General features: G+C 39.5%; 1 protein-coding gene across 3 annotated transcripts in view; it reads left to right on the top strand.

The window, feature by feature from the left end:
• Positions 1-15,163, top strand: part of AMDHD1 (amidohydrolase domain containing 1) — an 868,564-nt gene that overhangs the window by 761,160 nt on the left and 92,241 nt on the right. The gene's annotated exons all lie outside the window — the stretch shown is intronic.

The following is a 15,163-nucleotide window of genomic DNA, read 5'->3' as shown; positions in this document are numbered from 1 at the left end:
TGGGGCGGCCACGGTGGTGCAGTGGTTAGCATTGCTGCCTCACAGCAAGAGGTTCTCCGGTTCGATCCTCGGCTGGGGTGCCTTCTGTGCGGAGTCTGCATGTCCTCCCTGTGGTCGCGTGGGTTCCCTCCGGGTGCTCCGGTTTCCTCCCACATCCCAAAGACATGCTGCAGGTGGATTGGACACTCTAAATTGGCCCTAGGTGTGCAGGAGTGTGCCTTCTGTGGAAGGTTGGGTGCGGCTGGCAACTCGACACCGTAAAACTCCACTGCCATTCAATGTGGACAAGGTGATCCGCTGTATTCTAACCGGGAAAAAGCCGAAAGAAGAAGAAGAAGATGTTTCCATGATGGTATTAGATTTCTCCCCTTCCTTTCCCTCGCTACCCTGTGTTCTTGTGGAAGAACTTTATCAGTTATTAGTTTAGCAGCACATTAATATATCCTGTTTACTTCTGTTATATCGCACAGATCTCTATGAACAGTCCTAATTACTGCATTCATTTGTTGGGGTTTTATTGACCTTCTGCAGTCTATTTCTCTTATTGATCTTAATATATCCATGTCTATTAAATCAAGCAACTCTTCTCTTAGCTCATTTTCTTCCAAACTGAGGGCATATCCCTTGTTTTCCATTTCCTGTGGGCATTCTGTGGAAAGTTCTATAGCATCTTCCTGTGGCACCTTCTCTTCAATTTCATCTTGTGCCATCCGTTGCTTTGTCATATGGGAACTAACTAGCCTATCACTGAACACTGACTGCATCAGAGTTTCCACAGTTTCCTGTTCCTTTTCTTGTTGTCTAGCTCCAAGTGAACATTTATACTGGTTTCTTGTGGAAGGTTCCAGAATATCTTGATATGGCACCTGACCAATTGCTTCCTGTTTTACTGGTTGCCCCTTAATTTGGATATCCATTGCTCTATCCTGTTGTGGTGCTTTCTGCATTTGATTTTATACCCTGAATCCCTCACTTTGCAGGTACTCCATATCTCTATTAGTAATCTCCTTCTCTACCTTTCCTCTGTCTTCTTGTTTTTTGTATTGCAAAGTTTTCCATGTCCAGGTTACTTTGGCTGCATTTCTCTTCAAATATCTTTGGTGCTACTCTTTTTGCATTGGATAATTTTGCTTTTTCCTTTGCATAAATAATAAACCATATTAAATCTCTCTTTCTTTCCCATGTCCATATTTCTTCTTCAGATGTCTCCTGATCTTCCTGTTTCTCCTTACCTTGGGGACTTGCCACTTCGCAGGCACTCCATAACGTCAACTTCTGTTTTTTTTTAACTTCTACTTTACTAGTCTTCTTTTCTGCATTCCATCTTTGTGATCTTTTTCTATTGTGAAGTTTTCCATGTCTGGATGCCTTTGCCTATATTTCTCTTCAAAAATCTTTGGGGCTATCCTTTTTATATTGATTAATTGCTTTGCAGAAATATTGCACCATATCAAATCTTTTTTTTTCCCATGTCCATATTTCTTTTTTACACTTTTCAAGTATCTCTAAATTTTGTTTATATTTTTGTACTTCCTCAGATGCTTCTTTTTCCAAACAGATCAAAATTTCTTGATCTATATACTGTTTTTCACAAATCTGTTGTATCAATGAATGCATGTATGTGAGCAGATGGATGACCTAGGAGAGTGGTTAGTGACATTAGTGCAGTTGGGAGTGCATTGACATGTCTTAGGTTGGTTCTACCTGACATAGTCGAAACCACACAACACCGACAACCACATCACCGACACCACATATTCGACAGTCCAGAAACACGAAACCACACATAACCGACAACGAAATAACCGACGGTACACAAACACGAAACCCCATACACTGCACACACCACAATAACAATTAAAAACAAAACACATCCCCATTCCACAAACCACACACACACACAAGCACCAAAATCCTTACAAGCCCACACTAAACCTTACCCTAACCCTAAGGTCCGTCACTATCGCACACTTACCTACCCGCTTCCCTAACCCTAACTCACTTAACCCACCCCTAACCCTAACTCACTTAACCCACCCCTATAAACGCCCCTAACCCTAACTCACTTAACCCACCCCTATCCCCACAGACCGTCAATCTCCACACTTACCTGCCTCGCACCCTAACGTCCGTCACTACCGCATACTCACACAGCCTTTCCCCATGTCGGCATCCTCGGCGTTGGTGTTGTCATCCGTCGTGTCGGTCTTCTGCATTGTCGATGTTCTGCCACTCGCGATTCCCGTCGGTCTTCTTCACTTTCGATCTTCTGGAGCTCCGGATTCCGATGTCGGTCTTCTGCGCTGTCGACGAAGTCAGGTAGAACCCTTAGGTTATACGAGTAGTTTCTAGTTCAGCAGTGCAATACTTTGCCTGTCTTTTGTATTTTCCAGGTATTTATCACATGTGGTATCAGGCGGTGTAGACAGAAAATTCCATTTTGTACACACATTCATTTTACTACCCCCAATTCACAAGGTATTTAAAAATGGACACATTTCAAAACGATGCTCCACAACAGTTAATGAATGTACACAAAATGTTAGGTTAGCAATTCTCGCAGTGAGCAAGTTATGTACCTGTTAGAAACATCACTTTTGACGGTGGTAGTTATAATATAGCCTGAAAAAAGTTGCAATGTTTCTGAAAGATACAAAGTAAAATATAATCTGATATTGTTAATCCTAGTTCATTCCTTACACCTGGGTTATCGGTTCCGACCTCGGAACCGAGCTGGCCATCTTCCAAGCTCGCGACAGCCACAAACTCTTGAGCTAAATTCTTAGCCACAATTCCCCTCTCCCTGTTACCTCAGATTTCGTTTGCTGCATCGCCATTCAGTCGTGTCAGGCCACTTCTCTTGAGCTAAATAAAACGTTTTTGATAATGCATTATCGTATTGCAGGGTTTCTTTGTTCTAATTTGTTAAATAGTTATCTCTTACCCTATCGCATCTAGCAACTCTATTTTGGTTCCCCTTCTAATGGCCTCATCTGCTAGATCAACCATGGATTCTCAGTCTAACTCTGGATTTGATCTCCCATCTGCAGAACCTGATTCACCCCAACCTGAACAGCCTGAAGCTCACAATTTGGCTCCTCCACTTCCAGTGATTGCCAGGCAGACTGATCTTTCTTCCCCAGTACGTGACATTCTTATTGCATCTCATAAGTCTTCCACCAGAACTACTTATCTCAGCAAGTGGAAAAGGTTTACCATTTGGCTGAAGGAAAAATGGATAGACCCTTTTTCAGCACCAGTGCCGGTTGTATTGGAGTACCTGTCCAAATTTATTCCAATCTGATCTGCTACTACCATTCGAGTTCATTTGGCCACGATATCTAATTTTCACAGTGGTGTTCGTGACTCTTCTCTTATGTCACACAAATTATGCAAGACTTTTCTAAAAGACGTAAATCATTTGAAACCCCCTTTTAGAGAACCTAGCCAGCCATGGGATCTGTCTTTAGTCCTGCAAGCTTTGACTACATCTCCTTTTGAACCAGCTTTTTCATGCGACCTCAAGTTTCTTTCTTGGAAAACTTTGTTCTTGGTCGCCATTACTTCTGCCAGACATATCTCTGAACTTCAAGCTTTATGCATCAAACGGCCTTACTTAATCTTTCATAAAGATAGTCATTGAGAACTAATCCTTTCTTCCTGCCAAAAGTGATCTCTGAAATGTCCATTAACCAATCAATTGAATTGCCAGTTTTCTTTTCCAATCATTCTAACGGTGGAGACTATTGTCTGCATACCCTTGACATTCACAGGCAACTTAGTTTCTATCTGGGAAGAACTAAGGCTTTTCACAAATCAGAACAGCTATTCCTGGCCTATTCTGGTCCTAGACTTGAATGAGCTGTTTCTAAGGTCACATTGGCTAAATGGTTAAAAGAATGTGTAAGATTTATTTACAAAATTCATGGTATCCTTCTGACGGCAGCCGTTAGGGCTCATTCCACTAGGTCGGTCGCAACTTCTGCTGCCTTCCATGCTAGAGCTTCTTTTCCTGAGCTTGGGCTAGACCTCATACCTTCATCAGCCATTATAAATTGGATTTGGCCTCCAGAAGAAGAGCGTCCTTTGGTTCAGTGGTGCTCAGGAATGTCTTTCCATGAGAGCGTCCCAGGAATAAAGGTAGCTGGAGACTCTGTCCCAAGCATAAGGAATGAACGAGGATTAACAATATTAGATAAAGAAGTTATGTCTTACCATAACGTTCCATCTGTATTGTTGATCCTCATTCAGTCATTACGACCCTCCATCCTTCCCCCTCCTGAGGCTTATAGTGGATCTCATCATCCGGTTCCATTAGGTCCTTTGACCAGAGGTAGCCTCTACTTCCTTTGACTTGCAAACTCAATCTGAGGTAACAGGGAGAGGGGAATTGTGGGTAAGAGTTTAGCTCAAGAGTTTGTGGCTGTCGCGAGCTTGGAAGACGGCTGTCTCGGTTCCGAGATCGGAACCGATAAGCCAGGCGTAATGACTTGAACGAGGATCAGCAATACAGATGGAACGTTAGGGTAAGACATAACATCTTTGTCTGTAAGGTACATTGAGTATGCCTGGTTACACTCTTGTTTGATATGCTGCATAGAAAGTGGGCATTTTGAAGTATTTGATGTGATTCCTTTTTGAATTTTTTATGTGCATAATGAGTATTCACTTTATTAATTATTGCTTTTTTCAGTTGTGGCATGACCTCAAATTTGTTAATACGTAATGGGGATGGAGCAGAGCTCCCACATTACCTATTCTGTATTACTCTAGCTTTCAGCTTCACAGAACTGTTTTTCATATTGTTCTAGTTGTTTCCTATGTTTTTGCTTAATTTCAGTTCTTTCAGTAATTTAAACAGTGTTCCTCAGAACTGGAGTGACGTGGCTGCTGTCTGTCAAGAGGTGGGTAGCAGAATTCCACACCAACTGGAATTACTGAAGATGGGTTCTCACTTGCCTATGAGTCAAGCGTGATGCAGTAGTCATGAAGGGAAGATGTCGTTCATCAGTGATGGAAAATCTGTGGGCAGTACCAAATTCTGGATGTAGGATAGTTGTTTTAGGGATGTGCCTTAGTAAGTTGGCAGTCCGCTAAGCAGGCCATAAGTTGCAAAGAACAGCCACCTCTATGTTCCACACCTGCTGTGCTCCTTTCAGATACACTCATTCATATTCAAGTTAAATGATGTTTTAACAGGTGGATGGCCTATGTTAACTGACCTTATGTCATTTCTGTTAACCCCTGTGGTCACTGATGCTCTACATAGTCAAGGATGTCCGTTACAGAGGAACTCGTTCTTTGAGCAGAATTCTGTACACCAAGAAAATAAGAACGAATAGATGTCTGTGTGTCACTGGCATAAAGACAAAGTAGTAGAGAGATACTGTGTTACATTTATCCCAGCAAGTACATATACAGTGTTAGAGAAAAGGTGAACTAGTTAATCCTGAGACATTCCTTGATATAATGGGCTAGGACTCGGTGAGGAATTACCAGAAACAAATTGCCTTGTGCCTTCCATTCAGTAAGTGCTGTTACTTTAGATGTTTCTTCTAGCAGTGTGTGATCATATCACATGCTCCAGTCACACCCATGTTAAACAAAACTGGTAAGAACCTTCAGTGTCTGACAAGGTGCAGATTGTTTGCCTCCTTTGAAAGAGCCGTTCTTTGTTCTCCTGCCTCCAGTTGAATACTGACTGGAAGATCTCATAAAGCCTTAAGTTAATAGGTAGCCACAGTTCTGTGGCCAGAACTGCAGTAGCTTTGCCTGGAAAGGGATGGCTACAGTTATGACTTTTATCTGCAGGCCCCAAAGGACTTTTATTGTACGATGTGGCAGTATTCACTGGCTTCCAATTGATTCAACATTTGCCCGTGACTGGCATTGTTGACCTGTGAAGGTAAAATTTGACTCTAGTAAATGTTACAAAATTTGTATAAATTCTGAATAAAAAAACCTTCAGCATTGAGAAAATTAATGAATAACATGATGGGAATGATTTTTCAGCATTTTAATTGAGGCAGTGAGAATTCCATATCCCCCAAAATGCCATCCAGATAAACCAGTAGCCTTCATCAGTATAAGTAGTTAGCCCATAAGGGGTCTCTAACACATACAGACACTTGCGTACGAGCACTCACACACACACACACACACACACACACACACACACACACACACACACACACACATATTTTCATTAAAAAGTCACATGATCATGCAGAAAAATGTAAACACCCAGAATCAGGTGTATACATTCAGTACGGGCAGGGACAGAAAATTTAATCTGTGCTGATAGAACTGTGTATGTGTTTCATAGTGGAAAAACAAATGCTGACATCTAGTGATCATTTAAAGAACATGCATCTTCAAAGTACAAAATCAGAAATTGTTCATCACTGTGAAAATGGTGCACTCTGGGTCCCCTATCCTACACAGTTTCCCATCCAAATGCTTACCAGGCCTGATCCTGCCTAGGTTCTGAGTTCAAACAAGGTCAAGTACATTTAGGGTGGTATGGCCATAGAGGTTAATCTACTGCTGTGCCTTTTTGGATGGACACAAACATACATATTAAAAAATATTCATTTTAACCTTGTGGAACATAATGTATCTAGGCTGATAATCCATTGATCTTCTTTTAGATTACAAATTCTGCCAGCCTGTTTTATTAATCGCACCCTTCAGTAAACTTTCCAGTCCTATAATCACGAATTTTGCCCCAGAATGTCTTAAAGTAAGCTTACATAAAGCATTAGTCTCATGGCCAACCCTGATGTAACTGAAATGTTCAGCCATCCTTGCCTTTAACTTCCTAGATGTTTGCCTACATAAAATGTCAACAATAATGCACATCCATTTAAATCACCCATTCATTTTTCTAAGTGATCAATTGTTTAACTTCACAGTGTTTGTTAGCTGATGGCATTTCTGTATTTTTAATAATAAACTTGCAAAATAAGCAGCTACTACAAGGGAAACAACCTCTTAATATAAAGTTATCTAAATTTGTTTGTACTGGTAAGTAAATGTATTTCTTTTGAAATTTGGCAAAGTAGCCAGATTGTTTCCTGAAAGCAGATTCACAGTTACTGTTCACTGATGTTCTAACTTCATTGTCACCTAAGTATCCTATTGTCTACCTGTTATACCCATAAACATGCTAACATTATCTCCTGGGTGGTAATTAATAACAGACATGAATTAGTCCACTGCATGTGCTGTCTATAAGGTAGTAGTGATTTTCTATCTAACAACTATAAATACTTAAACTTGTTTACTAAATTCTTTATTATATCCCCTCTGAGCAAATATGTCAGTAAGTTCACCAGCCTTGGACTTGACAGCCCATCTCATTTGAACATATTCTTCCCAGTTTTAAAAACTGCGACCTGGGTATGTTTTAGTCACAAACGTAGGGTGACCGCTCTCTGCTTAAGCAGGTAATGGCTATGAAAGGGCATCCTAAGCGATTAGGTGCTTGACAGTACCATCCGATAGCCTAGTAATCCATACATTTAAAAATGATATAGAAAACATGCACCTGTAATGTGAACTGTTTGCCCCATTGGTTTTTATATAGATATTGAACAAATTCATGAAGCTGAGAAATCTCCAGTCTCCAAATAACCCAGCAGTCACCCATATAGCTATGCCACATGTCCACTGATTCTAAAAATATATTCTGGCTAACATCATAAATCAGTAGTTCTTCTAAATACACCTTGAGCAAGTCAGAATTAATTGGGGCAAAGGAAGCATTCATAACTGTTCCTTGCACTTGTAAATAGCATTCATTCCCATGGTGAAAAACTTTTTAGTTAGAACATGTTCAGTTAAGCATAACAAAAATGTATTAAAACCATTTCTGTATATGTTAGTTTTGTTTATCCAGTATTGTAACACTTCAGGGCCAAGATAGTGAGGTATGCTGATGTAAAGAGATACAAACTACACATCAACCAGCCACCTTTCATTTTGTGTAGTTTCCATCAGCTGGATAAACTTGGTAGTGTCTTCGTTTCTTGCTTTTATAATGGGTTCCTGTCAACATTTAGAATGTTGAAAATGCCGAATATAATTTCATCAAATTGAAATGTTCGAAGTGTCAGAAGAGCGAACTGATGGAATATCGAGTTCTTTCCCAGAGAAAGAAATTGTTGGGCCATCATCGAAGTTTGCTATTTCCTCTTCTGTGGTGTGATCTCGGAGTTGCTCTATTTAAGTAGGAGGGTGTGTTGGTGTTTAAAGTATTAAAAAAAATTTTTTTTTTTTTTTTTTGCACGGAACACCGATTTCTTTCCCTGGGAAAGAAATCGATGTTCTGTCAGTTTGCTCTTTTGAGATTTTGAACATTTCAGTTCGATGAAATTGCATTCAGCGTTTTCAGCATTTGTTATGCTGATATAGACCCCTTTTATAACATCCTGTAAAGGGGCCAAATACTGTACTAAAAAGTCTGACAAGGGTTCAGTTAGAGACCCCACCTATTCCAGTAAACACAGTCTTATCAGAAATTATGCCTTCCTGAATAGCCATTTGCAAAAATGCATAATTTTTTTGTTTAAAATTCTTAGCTGGATCCAATAATAATTTGTTGTAAAATTGTGCACTAAACAAATGCTTCTAACAGTCCTGATAATCAGCTATATTCCAAACAACCACCTTACTACCCTTATCAGCTGCTTTTATTATTACTTGATTGTAAACTCTTGATCATTTGTATGAAGATTATCATAATATCTATTCTGATACGTGAATTACATAAGCCATTAAAATCGGTAACACCATTTATTAAAAATTGTTTTACTAGTACGTGGGTTAAAGGTGAGTTCTGTATTTTTATACTTCAGCTTTTGTATCTATGGTATTTATTACTTCTGGTTTCTTAAAAACAGCTACAAGTTGATTTTCCTTCAAAACACGTTAATGTCAGTACTAAACTGATGTTCAGACACTCTGAAGCAGTGTACAAAATTTAAACTTTGTCAAATGAGACAACTCGTGTGTTGTAAGATAAACATATAAAATATTATGCACCAGGTCAGAAGCTGGTATCCTGTAATCTGTTTGTTGGCAGTCATTAGTTGCTCTACCATTTGATAAGTATCTTTTTTTTATTCCTGTTTTTTCCCCCTCCTCTCTGATTCTTGTTAAAGGGAGGAAGACCCTTCCATATTTATTCTTTAACAGGTAACAGTTATTATTCCCAGTCCCCATCCATGTGTGTAGCTATTATGACTTTATCGGTGTTTCCCACCTTTGATAAATTGGACTGTTTTACTGTAGCATATGGGAGTGCACCTGTCTGTCTTTCCTATTTGTGTGTATTACTCTTCTTTCCCCATTGAGAACCAAATTTGTTATTAAACCAAACTAACTTTTTATGCTGATGCCAAGTAAATTGTCTGTTGGAACTGTAATCCTGCACATTTCTTTCATACCTTTGACCATTCTTTGTTTTAAACGAATTTTCCATATCCGACATAACAGTCATATATTTGTTTAAATGAGTTTCATACTCTCCATTATGTTGGTATTCTGCTAATATATTCAACGATCAATTAGCATCAGCCTCAAATTTTAGCATTTGCAGGTCATACATATTTATTAGGGACATAACAGGCAACATGGATTCAGTTTGTTGAATTAGACGCAGTGCTTGTTTAAAAAAAGTCTCATCAGGATTAATCACATTTGGTTGTATGAGAACTCTGTCCTTTTGGAGTTTTTTCAGCTGATTTGTAGGCCCAAAGAAGTCGACACATCAGTTACCTCTTTAATTTAAGAGTTATTAATTGAATTAACAGCACTTTCTTTAGATCTACTTTGTTCCTTTTGAGAAGTGAAGAATACCTGAAAATCCTCATTTGTCATACCAGACTAGAAGTGAAACAACTGAAGTCAGTCATCCCATCTTGGATTGCATAAATTTTCAGTAAACAATTCAGTATGGAATCCATCGATCTCAACAAAGTTCCTAATACAAGGAAAGAAGTTGTACAAAGTTCCTCCTGCTCCTGTGCACATAAAAATATATATTTTAAAAAAACATCTCCAGTGCCAGGACAACTAATGAATAAGGTGAAGTTACATATATTGGTAGCACATTTAAGTACGATAGGGCAGCCATGGTGTTGCAGCAGTTAGCGATGAGGTTCTCTGGTTCGATTCTTGGCTGGGGTGCCTTCTGTGCAGAGTTTGCATGTCCTCCCTGCAATCACATGGGTTTCCTCCAGGTGCTCCGGTTTCCTCCCACATTCCAAAGACATGCAGTAGGTGGATTGGGCACTCTAAATTGGCCGTAGGTGCGAGTGTGTGGTACGAATGAACTACCACGGCAGGGCTACCCACCCGACGGTGTAAACCTTGGATTGAGATGATTTGTCACTGTTGAAGTGACACACCGACCCCATGGCAAAATGGGAAAAGGTGTTGAGGATAGATGGATGGATTTAAGTATGATCGTAAATTATTTTTTTATTAGTCTTGTTGCTCCTACTACGGTTAAAACTGTTTGGATGTCTTTCTTCCATATTAATTTCATTTCTGCTCCCAAATCTTGGTATTTTAAGACTTGTGTCTCCCAATACCAAAGACACTAGTTGTTGGGTGTAGCAATTTCAATGATGATTTCTAGCAGTACTGTATTTGATTTTGTTGCATCTGTTTTCTCAGCTGTTGGTATTGGGTGGTTCCCTGTGATCCGAACATCATCAGTAATACTTTATAGTTCATGTTCCAATGTTTCTGAGCTACTTTTGTATTCTAGTATTTGCACACTCGCCATTGCACAAGTCTTGCCATGTTGCTGTACATTTCAGTACACAGACCATCAGCTATGAGTGTATTGAACCCTGCAACACGATATTTGACTGTTTTCAGTTCTGTTTAACAGAACCTGCATTTGTCTGTTTCTCCCACTTTTCAGTAGACTTTTGTAAACCATTGTGTACTCAGACCAGTGGTATTGACCACCATTATTAGCCTGTAATTTTTTTGTTTAAATTCACCTTTCCTTAACCATTCATGCATCAAATCATGGTCAACATCTGGTTGTTCTAGGAGTTTTCCATACTTGCCACTATACTTGTGGGCTTTCCACTTTCCTTCCTTTTTGTTCTGATCCTTTTCCTTATATTATTGCTTTTGGCTGCCTGATTCCTGTCTATTTCTAGTCTTTTTTTTTTTTGGAAATGCTTCCACTGAATTAAACAAAAATGCCATCTTAGACTTTTCTGCATGTTTTAGAACTTTCACTATGTTTGGATCTGATGAGGTCAGCAAATATGTATGCTCTCCCACAACTGCAGATTTTTATATGTAGTCAGCTTTGTGGAGGCCCATATTTCCTTCAGGGTGATGGATATATAATCTTGCTATGCACTGTTTTTTATGTATCCCTTGATAAGCAAGAAACACTTGTCTTATTTTCTTTTCCAACTGATTTAATGCTGTTTTAGGTCGGTCAGTCAAACCAAAGCTGTCAGAACAGGAAGAGCAAATTGATTTATAGCTTGGATTTTATTCCTAGATGTCAAAGTAGTTTTCAGTATAAGTTTTAGACTTCTGGATTTGTTATGAAGCTTTGTTCTCATTTGTTCATGTTTTATTGCCGACCATTCAAGTTCCTTTGTATCACAATCCTGCCCCAGGTTAACATTTTTTTTGTGCTGCAACTTTCTTGTTATAAATGTTACTGTTGCACATTTATCAAGACCAAGTGTCATTCTTGTATCATCTGAGAAAGTTTTAACTATGAGTAGCTGTGCTTTCAAATCCTCGTCTGATTGACTATATGCCATATGAAGGGTGTAAAGTATTGTTTATAATGCGTAGGTGGAGCTGTGCCTTTGTAGTATGCTCTTTACAGAGAATTATGAATCAAGGAAGTTAGTTATTTGAGGTGGGAGGGGGATCTGAAGTTTAATAAAATAATTTTGGGTTCTCTCTGCTGGTGATAAGTAGAAAAGGAGGAGTACTGGGGGTAGAGGGTTAGTGGGAGGTTGTTGGGAAATTGGGGGTGTTCAGATGAGGAAGGAGCATTTTGAACTAAAGATTTTGCTTCTGGGACCATCACCAAGGCCAGCTAGTGTACCTTTCAATTGTTCTGATTTTGAAAAACATCCCTGATTTTTGATTTTCTTGTAAATCAATGAGAGTTGTAGTCAATCTGTCAGTATTATCAGGCAGAATGTTGTACTAATTATTGACTTATTGTTCAAAAATACATGCTGATGCAAACCTTAACTTTTTAAGGGAAATGGAGAAATATTTAAGCATTGGCCTTGATTTTATGCCTTCTCCCAGTTGTTTTTTAGCTTTGTCTAGAATTCTTGACTAGAGAAAATTAAAAGTATATCTGCATGGGGAGCAAGTCATTTCGGGAATGTGCTGTGAAGGAAATAAGATCGAGGAGTGCACCATGTCTGGCACAGGTGTCTTAGCACTGACCTTGGCTAGTGTATGATCCAGTGGTAGTTCTTCATTCCTTGATTTCTGGTGCCAGTCTATCACACTCACCCATAAATGAGCGCATACCCAGGTGGGAGGGGGGAGTCATGGCGCTTTCTTCAGATTTTGTGGGAGTTTGGAAGGTCTTGATACTGCTGTCTTTGAAATAGAAAAGGAGAGTGAGCTTACTTCCCCAGTGCACTGCTCCATGAGATTGACCTCTCCTTTGGAGATGCTGCCATGTATATAAGCAACAGTTTGGATTGGCTTTGTCACTGTAATTTCTTCCCAAAAGAACCTAGCTGTGTTTTGAAATGTGAGGAGCCTTAATCTTCCTTGGAGACAGTCTTTCAGGATGTCATCAAGACAGTGTGGAGATGTCCTACATCTGCCTGTTATAACTCACTGCCTGAGTGGCCACACAGCATACCAGTGCTGACTCTGTTGTGTTTTTTTGGATCTAAATAGGCCGTGGAGGCCAAGGCTTTTTTGGCTCTTTTTATACCGTATACCTCTGTGGCCAAGGTAGTAAGAAAATCATTCTATGTTGCCAGCCAGGTCCAACGAAGTCATAGTGACATTTTTTGGCCCTTATCAGACCCATCATTGAGTATAATGCCCCCTTAGGCATGTACCTAACTAGACATATGCAATAATTGGAATGCCCACAACGGTTCCTTACCAGGAGAATCCAGGGTATAAACAGATTGTCCTTTATTAATCATCTCAAAGCTCTTTTTCTATACTCTACCGCCTACAGGTTACTGAGAGGTGGTCTATGCCTGGCATGCAAGGCATTTTTGGATCAGGCTATGGTGGACTTGATCAGCATCAGAACCAGTAGATCCAAGGATTTAAATTTTGATTGTGGTAGATGTCTCAGAGGATCCCCATTCTCTGGAACAGGCTTCCAGTCCATGTGAAGCAGAGTCCATCCTTAACCCTGTTTAAGTATAGCAATGACCAGTGGATGGGAAATCAGAAATTCACCCTGAGTCTGGCCCCCATATCTCTGATAATTTAGACATTACTGTCTGCTTTTGTCTAATATTGCCCCCTCCCCCACATGTAACTGCTAGAAACTTCTTAAGATAACCCTCCTAATAAAAGTACATGATACATAGGAGCCCAATTGAGTTGGATTGCATGGCTAAGCTTATAAAGGCTGTTGTGGTCATTAGCATAGCATTTACCTGTAACCCTATGAAAGTCTACAGTTCAGAGCAAGTTTTGAATTTAGGACCATAGTCTATTTATATCACCTAACCCAATTAATTGTCATTAGGAGATCTCTGGAAAAGCTAGTCAGCCCCCCTTAGTCAAGGAGAACCCCCCACAACAGTCTGTGTACAGCTTAAACTCTGGTGTACCCATATGTACTATTATAACGTCAGCTTTGCTGCGGATTTGACTGAGGCTACAGGCTCAGATATGTGTATGCACATGATAGCATGGCTGAGGTTGTCTTCCCTGACAAAGGAGCTTGGCAACAAAATCCTGGATCCTTCTTTATTTGGAGAAGTGCAGAACCAGGACCTGGTTGAAGGTCTTTTGAGGAGGAGAGAGACCTCATCTCCGTAGAAAATCTGTGATACCACTCTTGCTATTTCATGTCCTTCCTCTTCAGGACCCGCACAGGCCTTAAAGAGGAAGAGGCCTCTTAAGGTGACCAAGAAAGGCCCTTGGGTCTTGCATATTCTTGTCACAAATTGCCTAAGAGAATGACTCCAGCAGTGTCCTGTCACAGGCCTGATTCCAATCTGGGTATTTCCATGAAGATGGTAGTTCACAGCTTCTTGGAGAACACTTGCAGAATACTCAGCATGTAATACATTTTTCTGCCATGAAACAATAAGACTGTAACAATGGAATGTTCAACCTCAAAGCATCTAAAACGACTAAATAAAAAGGCCTTAGCCATTAAAAAAAAAGAAGACAGCAAAAGAAATTCAAGTTAAGCAAGCCTACCTGACTCCAACTCCTGAATCCCCATAGTTGTGCTATCCTCCATTGTCATATAGCTACAGAGAAAGGAAACCCCACGTTACCACTCCCCACATGCAGCATTCCTTTGTAATAAACCACATACTTAAAGTGACCTTGCAGTTCATAAAGTAAAGACTCAAAGGAAACTTTCCAGTGCTCCACATCCAGTGTCTAAAAATTCATGTAATAAAATGATGTCACACAAAGTAGTACAGCAGTCACTAACGCATGAAACTTCTGACCTCAAATGTAAAATGGTGATACTCTGGGTCTGTATTACATGAACAAAGTTTTATAACTTCAAATACCATATGATCGACACCATATGGTTGAAGTTGTAAAACTTCGAATAGTTAAAAAAAGGGAAAAAAGTAACCTAACCCCTTAGTTTAGGGTTTATTCTTTTATTTTTATTATTTTTTTTTTAACTATTCAAAGTTTTATAACTTCGGCCATATGGTGTCGATCATATGGTATTCGAAGTTATAAAACTTTGTTCATATAATATAGACCCGATGTTCGTTATGAGGGCAGATTTATGTTTGTGGACATGTATTACTGCATTTGACAAAGGAGAATGCAAATATAAATTAAATGAAAATAAAATAATTGTACTTCCATTGTAAAATAAATAGTCATGCTCCCATTGTAGGCATGGTCATCCTCTGCCACATTCTGGATCACTTAGGTGATGTTTATCATTGAATCACTGATGAGG

Source organism: Protopterus annectens, chromosome 11.part0, assembly GCF_019279795.1.
Source record: "Protopterus annectens isolate FY-2018-M chromosome 11.part0, PAN1.0, whole genome shotgun sequence".
NCBI lineage: Eukaryota > Metazoa > Chordata > Ceratodontiformes > Protopteridae > Protopterus > Protopterus annectens.
The sequence above is the reverse complement of the archived record's forward strand: the minus strand, read 5'-3'. Positions and strand labels throughout refer to the sequence as shown.